The following is a 19,114-nucleotide window of genomic DNA, read 5'->3' as shown; positions in this document are numbered from 1 at the left end:
TCTTTCTTCTTCTACTTTTTTGTCTTTGCCAATTCCCATCGAACTGCCGTCTAAATTCTTAGTAGCACAGATTAGCGCAACATCGCCTGGTTTTGGGGGCAATGATAGCCACCGTCAGCGAGAGGGCGACGGGTCATCGGCATTTGCCGGCGGAGTGTGAACAAACATTTGAACAGGGAGATTATTTGCATTCTTGTTTTGCGTGCGTGCCGTCCAGCATATAATGCTAATCGTAATCCGTAAAGCTGACATGTTGATATGCAGTGTGGAGCCGACGGTTGCCTAAAGCATGAGCACTACACGAATCCGTTTGCACGTCCACGAGCGCACAACCAACTATCTCAATCGGCTGATGATTTAGTGTGGTGGTTTTGGTTTTACAGCTATCTAATGCTGGTATGGTGCTGTGTTCTTAATAGTGATTAAATTAAAGCATACGGGATATGTTTCGACGTTTGAAACTTATAAGTGTGGTTATGATTTCAGCAATAAGCGTGAGGTCACGGGACAAATCTGCACATTGACAAAACCTGACCGACAAAAAGCTATACCACATGACGTAGAGTCTAGTTTCTGAATATATATGGATATTTTGTTTATAAAGCACTAAATAGGAATCATAAATCAATTAGAGACATGCATTTATGCAATACAGTGAAATCTCTCAAATCTCACAATTTGTCAACTTTATTGCTTGTCTGCTGCAAGTTAAAAAATATTGACAAAAGCTTAAAAAAATACAAAAACTTACGTTTTGAAAAAAAAATCAACATTTTGTCGCTCCCGTGCCCCCGCGCCTAATCGAATTTATTTATTTAGGAGAATTTGTCTATGATTTTTGCTCCAACATCGTTTACTTATCATCTTAAATGTTATAGGATAGTTTTGTACTAATGTTTAATGCTGGCATTTCTGAACTTTTATCACTTACTTCAAATGGAACATTCAATTATATTCCTGTGCTCTATCTCAGAGATATTTTCATAAATAGGTCTTAAATAGATGCGTTCTCGGAATTTATTGTAAAACAGATGGTCTAGTTACTTCTGATTTGAGCCTATACTTGGTTTAGGTCATACATCTTCCGTTTTTGAACTTCATTCTACCTTACGAAAATCATTACAAATTACTGAATACTTCGAGGTTTAATTCGAAGAAATCTCCTGAACAGAAATTCTTGTTACGGTCATGACATTCATCCACAAGAAGTGTTAAATTCTACGAACGACAATTTCTTTGGTAAGTGATGAGCGTATGCTACCATGCCTAAACTTTGTCTAAAACTTCAACCGTTCCTTCTAAGCCGTATTAAATCTTTCCACGCTGCAAGGTAATACAGTTACGGAGGTAATTTCCCCTACTATCCCGTTCGCCGTGCGATACTGGATTAAACGCTCCGGTGAACGAAAACCAAACAAACAAAAGACAGAGCGTCGGTCACCAACCCATCTACACCAGCTACCAGCGGCAGTGGCATGCGACTGGTGTAACGGACGGACGACAGCTCCATGCTCTCCTCCAAAATGTTCAAAGACTCCGTGGAGACAAAATTATGAAAAACCACCAGAGCAAAGAGCGTCATTGTCCGGATCCTCATCATCATCAGCATCATCGTCATTGTCGTTGTTGTAGTGCACAAAAGCATCATTCAAGCATGGCGAAGAAAGCCCTAGAAGTAACCCGACGGAATTTCCGATTTTGAGTTCGGGGTTTTACCTACCGCTTGCGATCCCGGCAGTACACCGATGCAAACCTACCAGGACATACTCCGTCCCATTTCTCAATATATATACCGGTGTTTGCCACGAGCTATTTCTCTTCTGTTTCGAATTATAAACTTCAGTCAAGTGCACCGGCAAATGGTGCGCATACTGCAGGCAGATTTCGGCAGGAATCGGTAGTACTCTCCGTGAATGGGGCAAGGTTTTTGGACTTTACCAGCATGCGCTTTGTTTTCCACGGTTTTTTCGCTATGTTTTCAATGAACTCATTCTAACGAAGAAGCTTATTGTGTGGAGTTCAGTTGGAGAAATTACCATTTGTCTTTCGATGAAGACTTATGCAGGCGAGATGGTTTCTACTGTGGGTTCCTCTTTGCTGGTAGTAAGATTTGTGGCACTGCGGTTTAGTGCAGACAAGTCTTGACGTAGCCTTTTGCGCTTGATGAAAGGGCCTTCAGCTACCGAGTAGTAGTAGGAGGTTGAGCATGGAGCCTGGTGCTTTCTTTACGTTGAATTCCTTTCCAAATCGTTTGTCTTCAACAGGTTGTGGCATTCAACATTACCGTCTTTTTGGGGAGATAAAGCTTAATTAAGAAGACTATGGACAAAACCACTCGCTGACGTTACAGAGCATCTTGAGGCAATATATAAAATCAGAGATTTTCTGAGGAAGAGAAAAAGAGAGAAAAAGAGAAAGAGAGAAATAGAGAAAGATAGAGAGAGAAAGAGAGAGAAAGAGAGGGAAAGAGAGAGAAAGAAAGAAAGAAAGAGAGAGAATTTAATTTTAGTAAAAAAAATCGCTTTAGACCAATGATATTACAATAACATCTCTCCCAATCATCTTTTGCGTCTTGGAGTTTGGTTTTGATGTTCAGAGTCATTTAGCTGTGAATACATTTCTTTAATCGATTTTATCAATCCTAACCGTACCCACCAAAACCCTTCGGTTGTAAAAAAAATCCACAGAATGTTCTGGCTGTTCATGGGGCTTTGGTCGCCACTTGTTTCTTCCTGTCGTACCGTAAAGTGGTGCTTTATCTTCCCCTTACAAAATCATGCTGCACTGTTCCGTTCATCGATGATTACTATAATTTAGCGTTGGACCGCCCTCGGTACGCTCACTTCCACGTCGTGGGAACCCATTTACCCGGGCTGCCGGTGACGTGTTCTCTTGGGAGCAATGCCTTCTTACGATGTGCGATACGATCGCAGAAATCACCCGCTCGGCCCATTGCTGCCCGCAAGCAAATCCAACCAACCAAGCCGTTCGATTTATGTAGGATGCACCTGGAGCAGCAATCTAAAGAAGGGGTGTACAAAAATTCAGCACAGGCAGCGAAAACCACAGCAGCAACAACAAAGGCAGATCCCTTGATCCCTATCGCGAAGGTTTCTGATGGGCACTCACATGAACCTCGGGAACCGAAAGATTGATGTCGCCGTTCGCTGCTTTGGGCAACTATCAACTTATGCATTTATTCTTGCGTATCTGTTTTGCCAAACCGGAAAGAGGCCTTTTTTTGCACGCTGCTCGAACATGGAAAGAATTTTGATCTTTATCCGAGAAAGCAACATTTTACACACGATGAAATTGTTCGCAATTTCAAGGTAAACTGCACTCCGGCGGATATTTTTCGTTTCAGCGCGCAGCGAACTAACATCCTCAATTCACCCTTCTGGAGGTCGCTGTTTGCGTGAAGGTGTGCGAATGTATGTATGTGTCTGTGTGTGTGTGACAAGCAAAGAGGCGATACATTATCCTCAATCGCCGGCTGCTGGCATTCGCTCAGATGCCATGCATTTTCTCCGACGCCCCATTCACATCAATCAAGTAGCGCGCGAGCTTTGGAGACGGCTTTAATCCTCCATCCATAGGTACCGTGGTTGGCGGAGAGTTTGGAATGGCGAGGACAGAAAGACGATGAGCGATGGGGGTAGAATTGATGAAGTATCTGATGAACGGGCAGTACGAAGATGCATCTCGCTGCGTACGTGCAGCATAATAATGCGAGCGAGGTGGAACTACATACTTGAGCGACGATACATCCATTGACGTCAGTGCGATATTCGCGAATCTATTTTAGAATGCACTAGTTTATGATAGTTTTAATCATTGCAAGGCCAATGGATGCGCACAGGCGTGAATAACAAGAAGTTGGTTGGTTTTTGTATCATATTTTTTATTGTACAAAGTGATTTTAAACTAAATAAAATTTTACAAGAGAAAGTAACAAATATATTTGCAGATTATGCGGCGTTTATGCATTGGGTTTTTTGGACGAACGTTTTGGTAATATTTTTGTCAAAATAATTTCCAATTACGATGTCTTTCCTGCGAGGTCATTGATTGATTTTATAATTTTGCCAGCATACGTCTAATATGAGCGTAAGTGTCGTAAGTGTCGAAGTGTTGAAATGTATTTATTTTCTTAAAGTACGCAGTTCTTTATGAATAATAGAAAGACTGCAAAATGCAGTAATAGAAAGATTGCTTGGCGTACTACACCGATGACAACCCGCACGGTGCACGGCGCACCGTGATCAAGTGTTTGGTTCCGTTACTTTGTTCTTCCCTTTTTTTTTGCCTGTTACGCTCTACCGAAGCAAATCAGCTTTACCCTTTGCCGGCTCTCAATCATAACATCATCAGTGTGCTCTCATAAATCCCCCTCCGCCGGATTGCCGCCACCAAATATGCCGATCGACCGTACCCCGCGTAGGGAGTGCAACGAACGACGGCCGATTGGTGTGACGTTTCACTGTAAATGTGATCGCATCTCGTGAGCCCAGTGTGCCATAGCGCATAAACGAAACAAGCACACAACACCAAAACAAAAAACAACAAATGCTCCCCATCCCTTGAAAAATAAGGAGCATGAAAATCGAATCCAGGCACATCCGCAGCACCATCCATTCCGGGCTTCCCAACGGGGCATTGGGGATGGAGCAAGGTACAGAAAGATGAGCGGATGAAATAAAATCGCTTAGCATAAATGGCAGCGTTTGCAATAGGACGCGAGGGGGCGAAAATTGAAAAGCTAGAAAGAAAAGCAAAAACATAAAAAGAGACACGTGGAAGCCGACTTGCGAAAGGGAAATACCATCATTCATTCATCAAAAAACGAAGAAATATGACGCCATACTGCAGAGGGACCGTTTCCCGGCACGCTGTGCCAAGGGCTGTTCTTCCGTTACCGGGTAGCAGTGCCGTGCCGCCCTGCTGCTGTGTTGCCGCTGTTTTCCAGCAGCAAAAAGTCATCGGCCTCTGGTTTTAGCACGGAAGCATGGCGTGACGGCAGTGGCTGCAAAAATGGCCACTGCTGCTCAACCCGTCACCATCAATACAGCACGATAACGTACCACACTCCCGGCAAGGGCTTAAAATACGGCGAGATTGTTTCAAGGGACCTAAATCTTGAAAACATTGATTTTTGTTGTTGCCGCTTACACGTCCATTGTGTCACTATTCCCCGACAAGAACAACAAAAAACACAATGCATCGTCTAGTTTGCCGCCTGTCGTAAAAATTGTTCAACCTGTCCCAGGTCACGGTTTGCATGAACAATAGCCGAAACACCTGCTACTAAAACGTAAGCCGCTGGCCAAACGATGCACGATGGTACAAATTAGCACTCTGTTGGCAACAATGTTACAACGGTGGCAGTAGAACAAAACTTGCTTAGAAGGTGCAGAGAAAAGTTAAGCAATACAAAACTAACTGCGACGCCACTTCAACAACAAACCAATCTATGCGCGGTGCGTTAAGTACCGCTTCACATTAACCCACTTTTCCGACCCGAAGCTGCATGGTTGGACAAAAGGCTACTAGGGCTGCAAAACATGGGCCGTAAAGTTTTGCTTTACTCCCGCCAGTGTCATCCCAGTTTGTGTTTTCTTTCTTGTGAAATATAAATAAACATGACGCTTGCCAACCCCTCCGACACGCATAAACCATCTAAATCGATGATTCAGCAGCGGTAGCACCATATTTTCTGGAGTGTTTTTTGCTTGCTCTCAAAGTTGCCGAAGAAACGGCAGCGATCCACCGACAGAGCACTGATCGCGAGTTGTAACTGCAGCCGACCATTCAACCGTGTCGGAATCAACACGAATCTGCCGGGGGAAACAGCATAATGTTCCTCGTTCCACCTCATTCCAGAACAACGTGCAGCTCCAGATCCAACGTGCGTCTCGCACTAGCGCTGCATTCTTCGACCACGCGCGCTCGATATGATTCTGTAGAGATCGTTACGCTGCGTTAGCATGCTCCGCTTCAGTGACCACCTTCGATGGTACGAGGCCCCATAGGAAAGAAAAAGCGGGAAAGAGAAAGAGAGATAAGGAGAAAGACAAACGAAAGGTTTGCTCATTCACAGTGGCGCGAGCCCCGAGATTGTATGTTTTCGGATGTGTTGAATCCGACTGAATCATGCGCCACTTGCTGCTGTTACTTTAAATTATGCTAAACGAACCGATTACATCGTGCCGGTGATGCGCGCTACCGTGGAGAGGGATTTAGGTGTACCGCGTACTTCCCCGATCTGTCCCTGAAACTGTTCTATAAGGGGTTTATAGACCACTTTTTAAACGTTTGTGATATAAAAATATGTGTAATATTCATTATTATTTTTAAAGATAGTTCTCAGGTGTTCTTTTCCAGGCAAAATGCAACAATAAGATTTGTATCCAAAATAAAAATTAACTCTGTCAAAAGCAGCTTTTGAAAAATGACTCCCCAAACCCTGCAGTTGGTCTTTTGCATGTCGAGTGTATTTAGCTAAGGAAACTTTTGCCAACAGCCGGTATAGTTTCCGCTGTACATGGCTTCTTTATGAGCGCTCTGTAGCAATGGCAAACAGGAGAATGTCATTAATTTGGGCCAAAGTTTGTCCTCTCACCTGTTACCCGGTTTGTTAGCTTCCCAAATTCGGTGCGTTTTTATGTCTGTCTCTTTGCATAATGATCATCATACAGGCCCTTCTCGTACAGAGCAGAGCAGCAGCCGGCAGCATTATTTCAACCTGTATTCAACCTGTAGCAGTATTTCACATTTACCTTGCCCATGCTGAGTTGTGCAGCGCAAAAACACGACCTACTGGCCGTATGAATAATGGTAACCCGCTTGCAACGTGAGGCTGTTGCTCGGAACAGTGCTGATTAACCGGGGGAGCACGGTAGATCAAGCGTGTGGGCCCGCGTGATGTCCGCGAATGCGTGTCACGCAAAACTCATGCCGATGGTTTTGTATTGCATTTTCTATACTTTAGCGTTGAACCACAGCGGTTACCACGGTTTAATTTCCACGGTAGCACCGCGTATTTTCGATTGTAACTACACATACCGTACCATTTCCTCTCCGGGTAAGCGTACCTTTGGGAGGGCGAGTTCAAACCCCCGAACGCCACGAGAAGTGGAAAGCTGTTTATGATAATTGTTAACTCGCCGGTGAAAGTCCTATCGACCGGCGGCTGTCTCTTCTCCCCACCTCTATTGTTTAGACCCTGTTCGCTCTCGTTTGCACCCTCCCTATGTACATACATATTTGAAACCTCGAACCGGCACCAGCTCGGCGTGTGATCTCATATCTAACGCTCGCACTAAAATACTCCAAACTATTGCGGAGTACACGAACTAGTCGCGCCGAAAGCAGTTGCGTAACAACGAGCGGGCAGGTAGGTGTGTGGCGAGGTGTGTATGCGTGCTAAAGGGCGGTTGAAATTGGCAGCAAAATACACACAGCACATTCTGGCCACATTTCGTGTTCGTAAACATTTTGCTGGATTAATTATTAGCGGGGTGTCATTTTTTTGCCTGTTTTGCGGAAAACTCTCAGCTCTGAGCTTTTCCAGCTGCTGATCCATTTACATGCAAGCGTATGGTGGAAGGGGACACCGCATGCTCATCTTTTATGAATGAAGCTTACGATCGAACGCTATAAACACCCACACCTGGTGCCTCCTTCCTTTGCCATTTTGCTCTTCTAATGCTTCCCGCACACGTAACTGACCTGTACGTTGCGCGGCTGATTTGTCGAAGGGTTGAAAAATGAAATGTAGAATTGATTTCCCCGTCGCCCCGTCCCAAGCGTTTTTCCCGAAGGGTGGGGGAGGGGTTTGGAATTTTGGCACGCCGATCTTCATCCGTCTCAAAATCCACACTTGTGTGTTTTTTTGTTCACACCGTTCCCCAGCACAGGATTCCGTTGGTCATGTTTGAAATTGTTTTCCGCACGAATATTTGTGCTTATGGTGTGCTGTCCTCTCGCAACCCTTTCCCTCATCCTTGACTCTTCGGTTTGTGGTGGTACCAAGGGCCTTTCGCATAACTCGATCCCTGCCGCGGTGGAATGATTTCAGTACATTAATTGATGGGATCAAGCTATGGCTGGCGTTCGCTTTTGCTTGTAAGCGCGGTGCCAATTTCAGGGACGGAAATGTTGTTTTTGTTTTTGTGTTCCGAAATGCGCTGGAAATGATGCAAGCGAGAATGTTTCGTGTCCAGCCGAACAGGAATGAGATTGAAATTATTTTTTAATTAACAAACATCATGTACAGGAGGGCGGGGTTTGTTTCATTAAAAGGGGATTTAAATTTACGTCTCATTAAAGCGGTTCACTTCCGTATGCTGCACATTGCTTACATATCATACATAGGGTGATTATTTCTGCAATAGGTTGCTATGGGCGACAAAAGTCTCTTAGCAGCCTAATTATGCGGTACACCTGCTGACCAATACCAAATCAGAAACAAAAGACTTGCCTCGTGATCGTAAAGCTGGTTTTTGTGTAACTGAGTTTAGTGGGTTTTTCATACATGTATAATTCCACTCTGGTACATATAAATACATTTATTATTACAATCTTTGTCATTACAGATATATCATTGTCCTTTTCATCTCCATCTATACCTGCAAAAAAAGGATGTACTGCTTGTAACAACATAATGAATCTGTATGGTAAGCATATTTTCCTACTATCAAATGTTATACTTTTATAATAATATTTATCACAGTTCAAGAAAGCAAATATTTTTAAATGAGTCATTAGCGGACGATCATTGTACTGTTCTCATTTCTCCCCTCCAATCAACGATAATAGCAACAGATTTTTGTGCCCTATCGATTTTTATTTCACCCTTCCGCCCATCGCTGCTTGTGTGGCGGGAAGTAAACGTCTTACAAGATAAAGAAAAAGGATCGTTTGAAAGTTTTCAGAGCTCACCGATGATCCGTGGCCTTCATTTGTCACCAGCGGCTAATGGACAAACGACGACCTGCTCACTCGGATGATTAATGGAACCGTCCGATGGAACTGGACCGCTGGGTTAGCCAAAGAAAAGTTGAATATTAATTGGCTGCCAGGCGATGATGACAAATGTCTTAGCCGTAATGACGCAATACCCGCTTCCCTCCCCTCTTTGGGGTGGGGTGCGTTTGGAAAATGATAGCTTTTTTTGCCAATGCTGAAAGTGTCATTCACGTCAAGCAAACTGTTGCCAAACCACGATCAAGACTATTGTTAAGGTTATGGAAAATAAAATACTGCATTGTGTGAAATCCTCTTTGGCGATTTAGTATTCAAATTGTCAACCCAAATGGAACGGAAAGAGGTATTATTGTACCTTTAACAATGTAGACCACACGCTATTTATTGCAGTCGATAGCTCACCACAAATCCCAGTATCTCAGAATTTTCATGCGAAACGCAGGCTTCGATAGAAATTATGTGAACCAATGAACTGTTGACGATAATTTGTTCTCCAGGATAGGACACATCATTCTTGTCATGTACCACCACCACACACTGCACTACCATCAATATTGTAGCTCGGTGTGCTCTATTAATGCAACCACTTTCTTGTGATACCAAGAAATACGATCTGCACATGAGATGGTTCGTTCTGGCACGAAGGTAGCATGGCTGTCGGACACAATAGCTGTCAGACGCAATTGAGTGAACGGAATCAGGTACACGCTCTTACGTTCGAAAGTAACAAATGAAACGAATTAATTTACCCATTGCATTCTGCCTGGTGTTAGTGTGTGTGATGCTCTCATATTCAAATGCAGCACTCTATCGACACCTTTCAATCACGTCCTAGCGGTAGGAGCGCACTCACCAAGCACAACCTGACGCTTTTGAACTGATTCTTGGGGTGGTTTTTGCTATATATGCGCTCATTTTACACGTTGAAAGCAAGCAAGGTGTTGGGGATGTAATTGAGCAAAACTCAACAGCAAACGATTGACTATTTATCACTTGATGGTGAATTATTTCGCACGATTTTCGTCTAGCCCAGATATCTAGTGTAGATAGTGTAACAAAGGTGTTGCAAAATGTTGCTATGCATGTATTTAATCTTTTTTTAAACTTGTGTTGTAGTTTCTACATTAGTGACATTATAAGATTATTTGAAGTATATTTTTTCGTTTCAAGTCGGTCTGGTGATTTATTCGACGAGACAAAGCCTTAAAATCCTGTATAGGCCGACATGGGCTTGTGGGTCATTTAGCCAAAAAACAAAAATATTGTTTCACATCAACAGCTATTGTTTGAATACCACATTATATTATTTATACTATGTTTAATACAAGATGAAATAATATTTGAAGCACTGTAGAACAGCGTACTTCACGCCTGGTATACAAAGTACGTTACTAATCAATTTAAGCTTGATTAGCAAACGTTTCTGTTTCTGTAGAATAACAATACTGAATACCAAACGAACTGGTAACGTGCCTAAAACCAGAACGAAAATGCTCGTTAAGTATGTTTATACATACCACCACCATGAACGATGAGTGTTGGATTGTTGGGCAAACAAAATGATTAAAATATTTGAAATCGCTCGTTGTATTTATTGGTTCAAGAACATTCAGTGACGTTGCGGAACTCTGTTAAATTGATATCGCAATATCAATATCGCGTTGGTGCTTTGATATTTGAAAATTGTAAAGTATTCTGAAATAGTAAATCAAGATGCAAATATCATGAACCAATTGTTACCATGAAAATGTAAGTTTGTGAAAGTAGTTATGCGTTTGTATCGGCATTCTATGGCTTGTATGCGTTGCTGCATTATCTTCTCGATATTTTTTGGAACTTTCTAAATAGACTGAACATTACACCCAAATTTCTCAAAGTAATTGATGAGTTTGTTCAAATTCATGGTCACGGCACGTTCCCAAACCTCCAACTACATACTGAAACAAAAACGAATCAATTCATCAGAATTATCTTCCCGCTTTCCATTCATCTGGTACCGGTGCTGCGCCATTTCCTACACTGCGCATATACGTCAAACCCTTGGGGAGCATTATAGCAAGTGATCCTGGTGACTGACTGCCAAGTGTTGTCTCACAATCGCCAAAGAAAAGCGGTATAAATTAACTGGAAAATAAATCTGTTTACCTGCCGGTGGCGTAGAATATGGGAAAAGAGTAGTGTTAGACTCCCGCGCCACAGCAATATGGGACCTTCGCATCTACGGAAATTCATTTCGACGTCCAATCCACGCCGTCTCCTTCCTCCTTCCCCAAACAAAATACGCCCCGAAAGGGTCTTTCTCTTTCTCGCTTAACTCATCATGGCCGTGACGAGCGCCGTCTAGCGTGGACCGTGGCGTTCTCGTGTACACACCACTAAAAACTTTGCTTTCGTCACGCTTCCCAGCCAGGGCGGAGGGACACGCGTCCAAACAAAGGTCCTGTGGAAAATGCTCTGTTTATCTTTTTCCTTTTCGCTCGCCTGTTTTCATTTTCAATATTATTTTGCTTACCACTGCTGCACGATCGGGGAATATCGTTTTTGGTTTCTGGATCGTCTTGCTTTCTTTTCTTTTTTACATTTTTTTTTTGTTTACTCCATTTTCCATCCCGTGCACATCATCATCAATTTTCGTTATATTTCAATCTAGCCGCGAACGTGCTACCGCAAAGGAATTGGAGTTTATGCAAAACTGATTCGACCTCGGTGGGAAGTTTGGCGAAATAAAAACACACAAACAAAATCAACTCACAGACACAGACACATATTCAGCACAGTTTTTCCCCCATTTTGGAACAGCTCTCTGCGCGTAGGTATTAAAGAAAATTTAAATATTACGTACTTATACAAATCTCCCTAGGATGTATACCAAATATGGCCAAGGAGAGCTAATGATCAAAACATTTTGCTTCACGTTGCTGATGACAGTAACTCAGCAACAGATTATCCTTACAACAGATTGCGCAATCGTACGTATATCGTTGAATAACGTACACAACAAGAAAATGTTATGTCAATTTTCCACGAATTAATGTTATGACTACACTTCTATTGCAACAAAGTACTGAAATCTACCGATTTTTTTTCCAATATGCTTTCCATTTCTGCCCTCAAAAGTAAAGGTAAACTGATATTTTCTCAGACCGGTAAAAATCCCACATTTCCGTAAACACGTCGTTCAATGTCAGCTAGCAACAATATTGCTAGGTTCTAGGAAAGCAAACGTCAAAGGAAAAGGAGATATCCCTTTTCCGTAAATTTTGCGATAAGTGGCTGGCAAAAAAAACTGGAAAGATGATTGAAATTTGTTTTCGTTCTATCCTGTCACAGCAATCACGTCTCGTTCACGCGCAGCTATAAATACAGTTGTGATGTTTTGATATACTTCCTAGCAGCTGTCAATAATTCGTTCCGTTTGAATAGTCGTCTATGAGCAAGCATATGAAAATATTATCCTTCCGGTAAATTCACTCACGTGCTGGGACTTGCCAAACCTTCTGATTTGGCACTGCTCGGTTAAAAAGCGACTCGGCAGATAACAAACCATAATCCTTTTCTCGCCAGATACACCTGTGAGCATGCTGTGTGCAAAATGACTATCATTGCAAGATGCACATACTTGCTGGCAATGTTCATTGTCGTGGAATTTTAACAAAACTTTTCAACCCTCCAGGTCCGGTACCCATGGTGCCGTTATTCTCACCAAAAGCTGTTCCCACCTTTTCAATTGTGGAAAAAATTGTTCATGTTTAATTCTTTACATTCCAAACGTTCTCCACGCGAGATATCAACATCTGGCTGCGCCTCCGGTAGGCAGCTTATGATTCTCTTCCGGCATTGCCACCAAAGACAAAGGACATTTGAATGCTGTTCCCAAAAGTGCCACCCCGGTAGAAATCGTTTTCTTCACGAGTCTAGGTTCCAGCGGTGAGGTTAGAATTGAAATTCAAATCGGATAAAATTTTAATTAATCGATGTAAATTTAATCCTCTGAATTTAAAATATTGTTACCGGCGGGGCCGATTCCGGCGGGCGAGCGCTGTAAAAGAAATTGCACAGTCAATTCAATTGAAGTGGACGAACTCGCTACCTAGCGGCAGAGTCCGGCGTTCGGTGGTCATTTATCTCATGCATACTTTCAGCATGCAAAGCTATCGAGCGACCGAAGCGATGTGGTGAATGTGTTTATTTATGGCATGGAATTAGAAACAGCTGCCCCGGTGGAGAAAGTCCATTGGGCCACAGCTGGTCCCCGATGGTTCCCGGTGGAATCTGCCGACCAGTGGACCGGCAAATGAATGGAACTCGAAGGATGTAAGGATTAGTGTATGTGGGTATGTGTGTGAGCTCCTGTATTCAGTATAGAACAATGGCATGTACGTGGGAGCACTTGCAAGCGTTTTCCTCTTGACGGACGATTGTCCATCGATGGCAATATTTCGTTTGCGGTGCGGTGTGGATTAAATTTATGTATGTGCACATACTCTTCTTTGTTGAGGTAGTAGCCCCAGCGCGGCTTTAGCAGGAAGCTGCTGCATGAACAGTAGCGTTTGACCTTTCGTCGGATCGACACGGTAAAGCCGACTGTTTTTTTTTTGTGTTATGAATAGAATCTCTCGCCGGACAATGTTTCTCATACCACGCGAGAACATGATCTTTCATGTGGGGACTTAAAACGCAATCCCCTTGCCTACCTGGTTAATTTATAGCGATTTCATTGCACCCGCAGAAGTGCTGAATTATTAAGTTACAATACACGTAAGGGAGCGATTTAAATCCGTTATTCAGATGATTCTTGGTAATATTTTCACACAAACCACCGCATCAGTTACCGCTTGGTGAGGAATGGCTCTGATGTTTTGCAAGAGAAGTAGATAAATCTCTTGAGAATGCTGTAAATTGGAAGACAGAATGCCTAAATCGTGCGCATAAAACATGTACCAAACAGATGTGGCGTACACTCTGCAAACATACGCTTTGCAAAGCTAGACGGCAAGTATCTTCTCAACTCGCTTATAAGTATCTACTTAAGATATGAGTCAATAAGAAAACAACCAGCCCCAAAAGTACCTGCTGTCTCCCTTTTCGCTCGAGAGGCCTGCACGGCGAACATTTGCCATCACAACATATTTGCTCCTCAAAAGAAAAGTATTTTCCTTTTGCGGTAAAGCGATCTACTTTATTAGATAAAGCGATCCGAAAACAAAATATGCATCCCAAGATCTCATAAATCTACAACGGCATGCCACAGTCTGCCAACGTTAACAGTGGACGCAGCACAGCACACGGGTCGGGTGGATGGGAAGGGAATGCTCACCAAAAAGTGAAGCACCGTTTTGGGGAAAGCTTTGAAGAATGTCGGAATTTATCAATCATACGCGCGTCTCACTTCGCAACGAACGATTTTCCCTTCCATTTCGGGGATAGAAAACGGTTTGCCGGTTTCTGGAAAGCATTCCCCAGACACCACACGCAGTTCGTGTGGGAGCGTAAGCAACGCACAGCACACGAGGAAATCCCCTTTTCCCAAATCAATTCTCATATCGGCAAATATTCGAAATGATAAAATTTGCTTTGCATCAATCATCATCTTAGAAGGGGAAGGAAAGAGATCGGGAGTTACCTTTTTTTGCTCCAATGCTCGCTTGTGTACGTATCCGAAGTTACCTTTCTCGTTGTGCATCAAGCAAAAGTAGTTAAAAGTCAGTTTCCAAAGCAAGCAGTGCCGAACGGAATTGATCCGACTTTTACCATAATCTTGCTGTCGTTTCCTGCGTCGTCGTCTGCCACCGGTTGAATTGTTCGGTGTGTTCCTCCCTCCCAACTCCCGGATGTGGTACGAGGAGGGAGTGTGTGAGGATAGAAATACCTTAGCGTTGAAGTTTCACTGCAGTCAAATCTTGCGTTGCTTTACCTGCTAAAGTGTGCGGCACGTGACATTCGCCTTTCAGTGGCATTGTTCCAATCCAGTCGGTAGGATTTTGACTCGAAAAACCAATCCTGACTTGATGCTACCTCTCCTCGTTTCGCTGTTTGGACTTTCGGCGTAGTTTTCCATAAAGGCGGACCATCAAGAACTCTTCAAAAAATCGTCATTCTGCTTTTGCAAGCCAAGGCCGATAGCACTAGGAACGACTGTGTGATCCTTGCCATTCCTTTGGTGGGGGAGTTTCATTTCACCTAAAGCTAGTAAACATTTGATCTAAATTTGAAAAAGGGGTAAAGTGTCTACCGGTAGACTAGAGAATGAAAATTTCATACAATTCGCCTTTTCGACTTCGTTTGTATGAAAAAGGGTTTTCCACTGACGGTGTCTTTGCGAAGGCTATATTGTTTGTGCCGAGTGACGTTTCTATTTCACGTTTGTACGTACAATTCAGCAATGATTTCGTTAGTAATATTTTTTATCCCGCCAAACCCTTTGACACACTTGCGCTGACAGTCGAATAAATAATATAGTTCACTTTGTCAAGTGTGCTACAAAGTTGAGTGCGGAAAGGAATAATGTTCTAGCGAGTGACGTCTCTCATGAAGTATTGAAGAAAGAAAGAATGAAATGATAATATTGCAAAAGATCAGTTTCCAAATCCAACGAAACCACTTGAAAACGACAAACTCTTACATATAAAAGAAAAACTAAAAAAAGGAAGCCGAAACCCATCTCACGGGCTCACCACGTGCTGGGATCATCATTTTAAGACGAAATTTAAACTTGCTTCCGTCGGCACGGTACGGTCCGACTTTGGTCGACTGAAAATGATATGCAAATTAAAATCCTTGTCCGTACTTTACCTTCTTTGAGCTATTCTTTGTTCCATCTTTCTTACAAGCGAAGGCACTACTACTCCGTGGCGAAAGTTCACCGAGTTCTAGCCGGTATGACACAGCTCTGGGGGGGCTAGGATCAGTGGGACAATTTTCCAAAGGAAATAGAACTTCAACGAGTCCAGCAGCAGCACCACTTGGGGCATCGCTAGGCGATTCTCGCACGGAAGGAGTTTGTTTCGAAATGCGGTGGCCCGAGATGAGACTCCGGGAAACGAAAATACCATCACATCCTCATGAACCATCCATCCAATCCAATTCGGCCCTTCCCGAGGGGAAACGCCGTGCGGCAATGGCGCGAGCATTGGCAAGACAACACAAATAAGCGCATAACTTTGGCATACACATTTTCCAGCGCGGTACACTTCGGTGAAACAAATTAAAAATGCTTGGCCGTAACAACCGGACGTATCGTCAGGGCAACTCGTTCTGCACCGACCAACATCGGTATCGACGCGTCGAAGAAACGGAGTATCGAGGGGTCAACTTTCTGGTACCCGTGAGCCGCTTACGATTTAGTTTGGGCCACATTAACGGGATGTGGAGAAATAGTTTTGCATCTTCCTTTGCCGAACTGGGATGATAATAGAAGCTTTGAGCCTAAATCAGACGAGGTTTCGTTTATTTTAAACATTTTTTCTATTTAAAATACCATAGTACAGGATATGAATGTCAGACGCAACACAATATAATTATAAACATCTGATACATTCTTCCTGATAAGGTATTTCCTATTAACTGGTAATAAGATATTTGATATTAACTGAAGCATCGTTTATCTATCCAGATTTGTGTTGCAGACAGGTCTGTTCTAGTATTTGGAGTGTAATGGAATGATGCTGATGGCCAGTCACCAGGTATAGTGTGATGAAAAGTTATGTCTACGCGAAAGAAACTAAACGTGTTTGACCTATGCTCATTATGTTTCTTTTGAAAGCCGTAGGTTTGATATGTAACCAAGATTGGGCCCTTTTTCCTGTTAAGATTGAAAGCTGAAATTTCAGCCTGTCAAGTGTTTGCATTATACAGTAGCGTTCGAGCAGCTATTAAAGTGAGTATTATATACAAGTGGGCTTATCCCGAGGTGTATGTACTTAGAAGGTAGAATTTTATCGCTTCTGCTTATAAAGAAGATTTTAAGAATATTTTATGTATTCGTCAAGTTACCAGAAAGCCTGTTTGAGCAAACGTTTTCACCCGTCCTGTTAAAAAGTGACTTTCAAATTTGGTTATAAAAGCAGGCTGTGAGACTACACGGGTTACATACACTTTGATACTAGATTTCATCATCTGAATGCACTTTGGACTAAATGAAAATACGAACTTTTTGACATTGTTTTGACATTTTTCGAGCAGGTACTCGAATCTAATTCTAGCTTTGAGGCTAAAATAATCTAGACTGAAAATCGCAGCCTAGTTTTGTTTGTGTGTGGTGTTGTATGGAGTGTTGACATGATTTCAGCCGCCAACTGTCAAACTCCATAGAAAAGCTGACTAGTATCGTGAAAGACCCCATTGTCAATGTAACCAACGTTGTTAAATCAAAAACCTAGAACAAGACTTGTCTCATGCAAAATCGCCATAAATTGTAGTATTAAGGGAGAAAACTGCGAAAAAAATTAGCTTTTTCCGGTTTACTTTTGCACAGGTTTTCTTTCTCAATCGCACGATTTACTTCCCAACACATGTGCCGCAACGTCAAGCGTTTGTGCGATGCCAGCACACGCCACCTCCCATCGGTTGCTAGATAGTTGACTGTTGTTTGTTGCTCTTCCTTTTTCTCCTCGCTGTTCCCTTCCAGCCAATCCTATTTATTGGTGACATGGGACAGGAATGAGGCGATCGTTCCTGCATTCCGCTGCAGTTGGGTTTGCGTTCTTTCGTGCGAATCATGCCCAACGGTGGCCCTTGTTTGCCCTCGCCACAGCAGCATCGGTCCCTTTTGACGGTAATTTGTCTTCTTTGTTTGGGAAGTTGAGCTGGGCTTCGCTCAAATTGGGCTTCCGCGTGTGGTGCACAATGTCGTCTCTCGTTTGCTTGTTTGCCCCCCTGCGCCACTCGCCACACTCACTGCATAGGAATCGCATCGTTCGTCTTGTATCACGCGGTTCCGAGTTTTTCCGAGAAAGCCTACGCGAATGCAGACAGCATCAATTGTAAGGAAGCAAAAAAGGGCTCCAAACGAGAAACATACACACACATACACACACATGTTAACGCTGGACAAAAAACATGCCGTACAACAAGACAACCAGCGTTCCAACGACACGAAACAGTCGAAAATTCCCGAAATTGCTACTGACATTTTTCAGAGTAATCAACATGCTCAGCCTTTTTGGCCCCGGTTGTTCTACATGCACAAACACACACACACATGCGAACACACGATTGGCAAACACGGTTGACAACGCACTCATCAAAAGCATCGGGTAGCACCTCAAACGGCAAAAGAAGCAGCAGTAGCAGCCTCTCTCCAATGGATGCCCCCGGGAGCAGCGATACACGATACAATCGAGCAGCCTCGATATATATATAGCTGTCAATGGTGATCACATCATTGCCACCGGGCGCACATCAATGGTGGTTGCAGGTTGCCAAACGTGCGTATGCAGCATGCGTACGCACTGGTGCAATTTGGGGTGAGGATTGGTTGGTGATCAAAGTTTGTCATCCTGGCCAATGCTGCCAATCCTGTTGGCCCTTGCGCTCCCATCTCCTCCAAGCGCATCACACATTCTTCGCGGTTGGCTGCGTTGCATTTCAGGCCTTTTGTCTGTTTTCATTTCAATTGCGATCGTTGCGTGGCCATCGTGTCGAATCTTTCGCACCAGCTCCGTCCAATCCAATGCTACCCGATGATAATGGATATCATCCTAACCTTCTCGCTCACAACACTGCACAATATTCATCTCGCCAGTGCCACCACCCGACCAGCTACTGTCCGTTTTCAGCGGAATGGGGGACAAAACAAGCGAGTTCACCCTTAGGTCATATCACCTCAATCGAGCGCAATTCGGGACGATTCCCCGAGACGGTACAGCTGCACACAGTCGCTGACCGACGACATCGTTTTGCTTTTGCCGCACTTTTCATCCAGATCAGGATCAGAAGCCTTGTTGTTGGTGCCTACAGTGCTCACCTGCGCATTGCTTACGACACTGCGACATTGCGATGTGGTAGATCTTTATAAATGTCTGAACACGGTCCCCACCACCAGAATGCTTTGAAAACTTGTTCAACTTCTTTAGCAGTGTTTTATTTTTTGTTTTTATTCGCCATCCTGAGGTTGAGGGTAGCATCGAAT

General features: G+C 43.4%; 1 protein-coding gene across 4 annotated transcripts in view; it reads left to right on the top strand.

Annotated features, from left to right (window-relative positions):
* LOC1270912 (alpha-mannosidase 2) overlaps positions 1-19,114 on the top strand; it is a 190,355-nt gene that overhangs the window by 120,717 nt on the left and 50,524 nt on the right. For 2 of the 4 annotated variants that reach the window (XM_061651708.1, XM_061651707.1), the window contains exon 2: positions 8,595-8,675. The exons of 1 other annotated variant lie outside the window; for it this stretch is intronic. The gene's annotated coding sequence lies outside the window, so the exon portion shown is untranslated. Of the gene's footprint in view, positions 1-8,594; positions 8,676-11,635; positions 11,795-19,114 lie in introns of all 4 variants that reach the window. One more of the 4 variants, XM_061651709.1, reaches the window with a different exon arrangement.

This window comes from Anopheles gambiae, chromosome 2 (assembly GCF_943734735.2).
Source record: "Anopheles gambiae chromosome 2, idAnoGambNW_F1_1, whole genome shotgun sequence".
In the NCBI taxonomy this organism is placed as follows: Eukaryota; Metazoa; Arthropoda; class Insecta; order Diptera; family Culicidae; genus Anopheles; species Anopheles gambiae.
The sequence above is the reverse complement of the archived record's forward strand: the minus strand, read 5'-3'. Positions and strand labels throughout refer to the sequence as shown.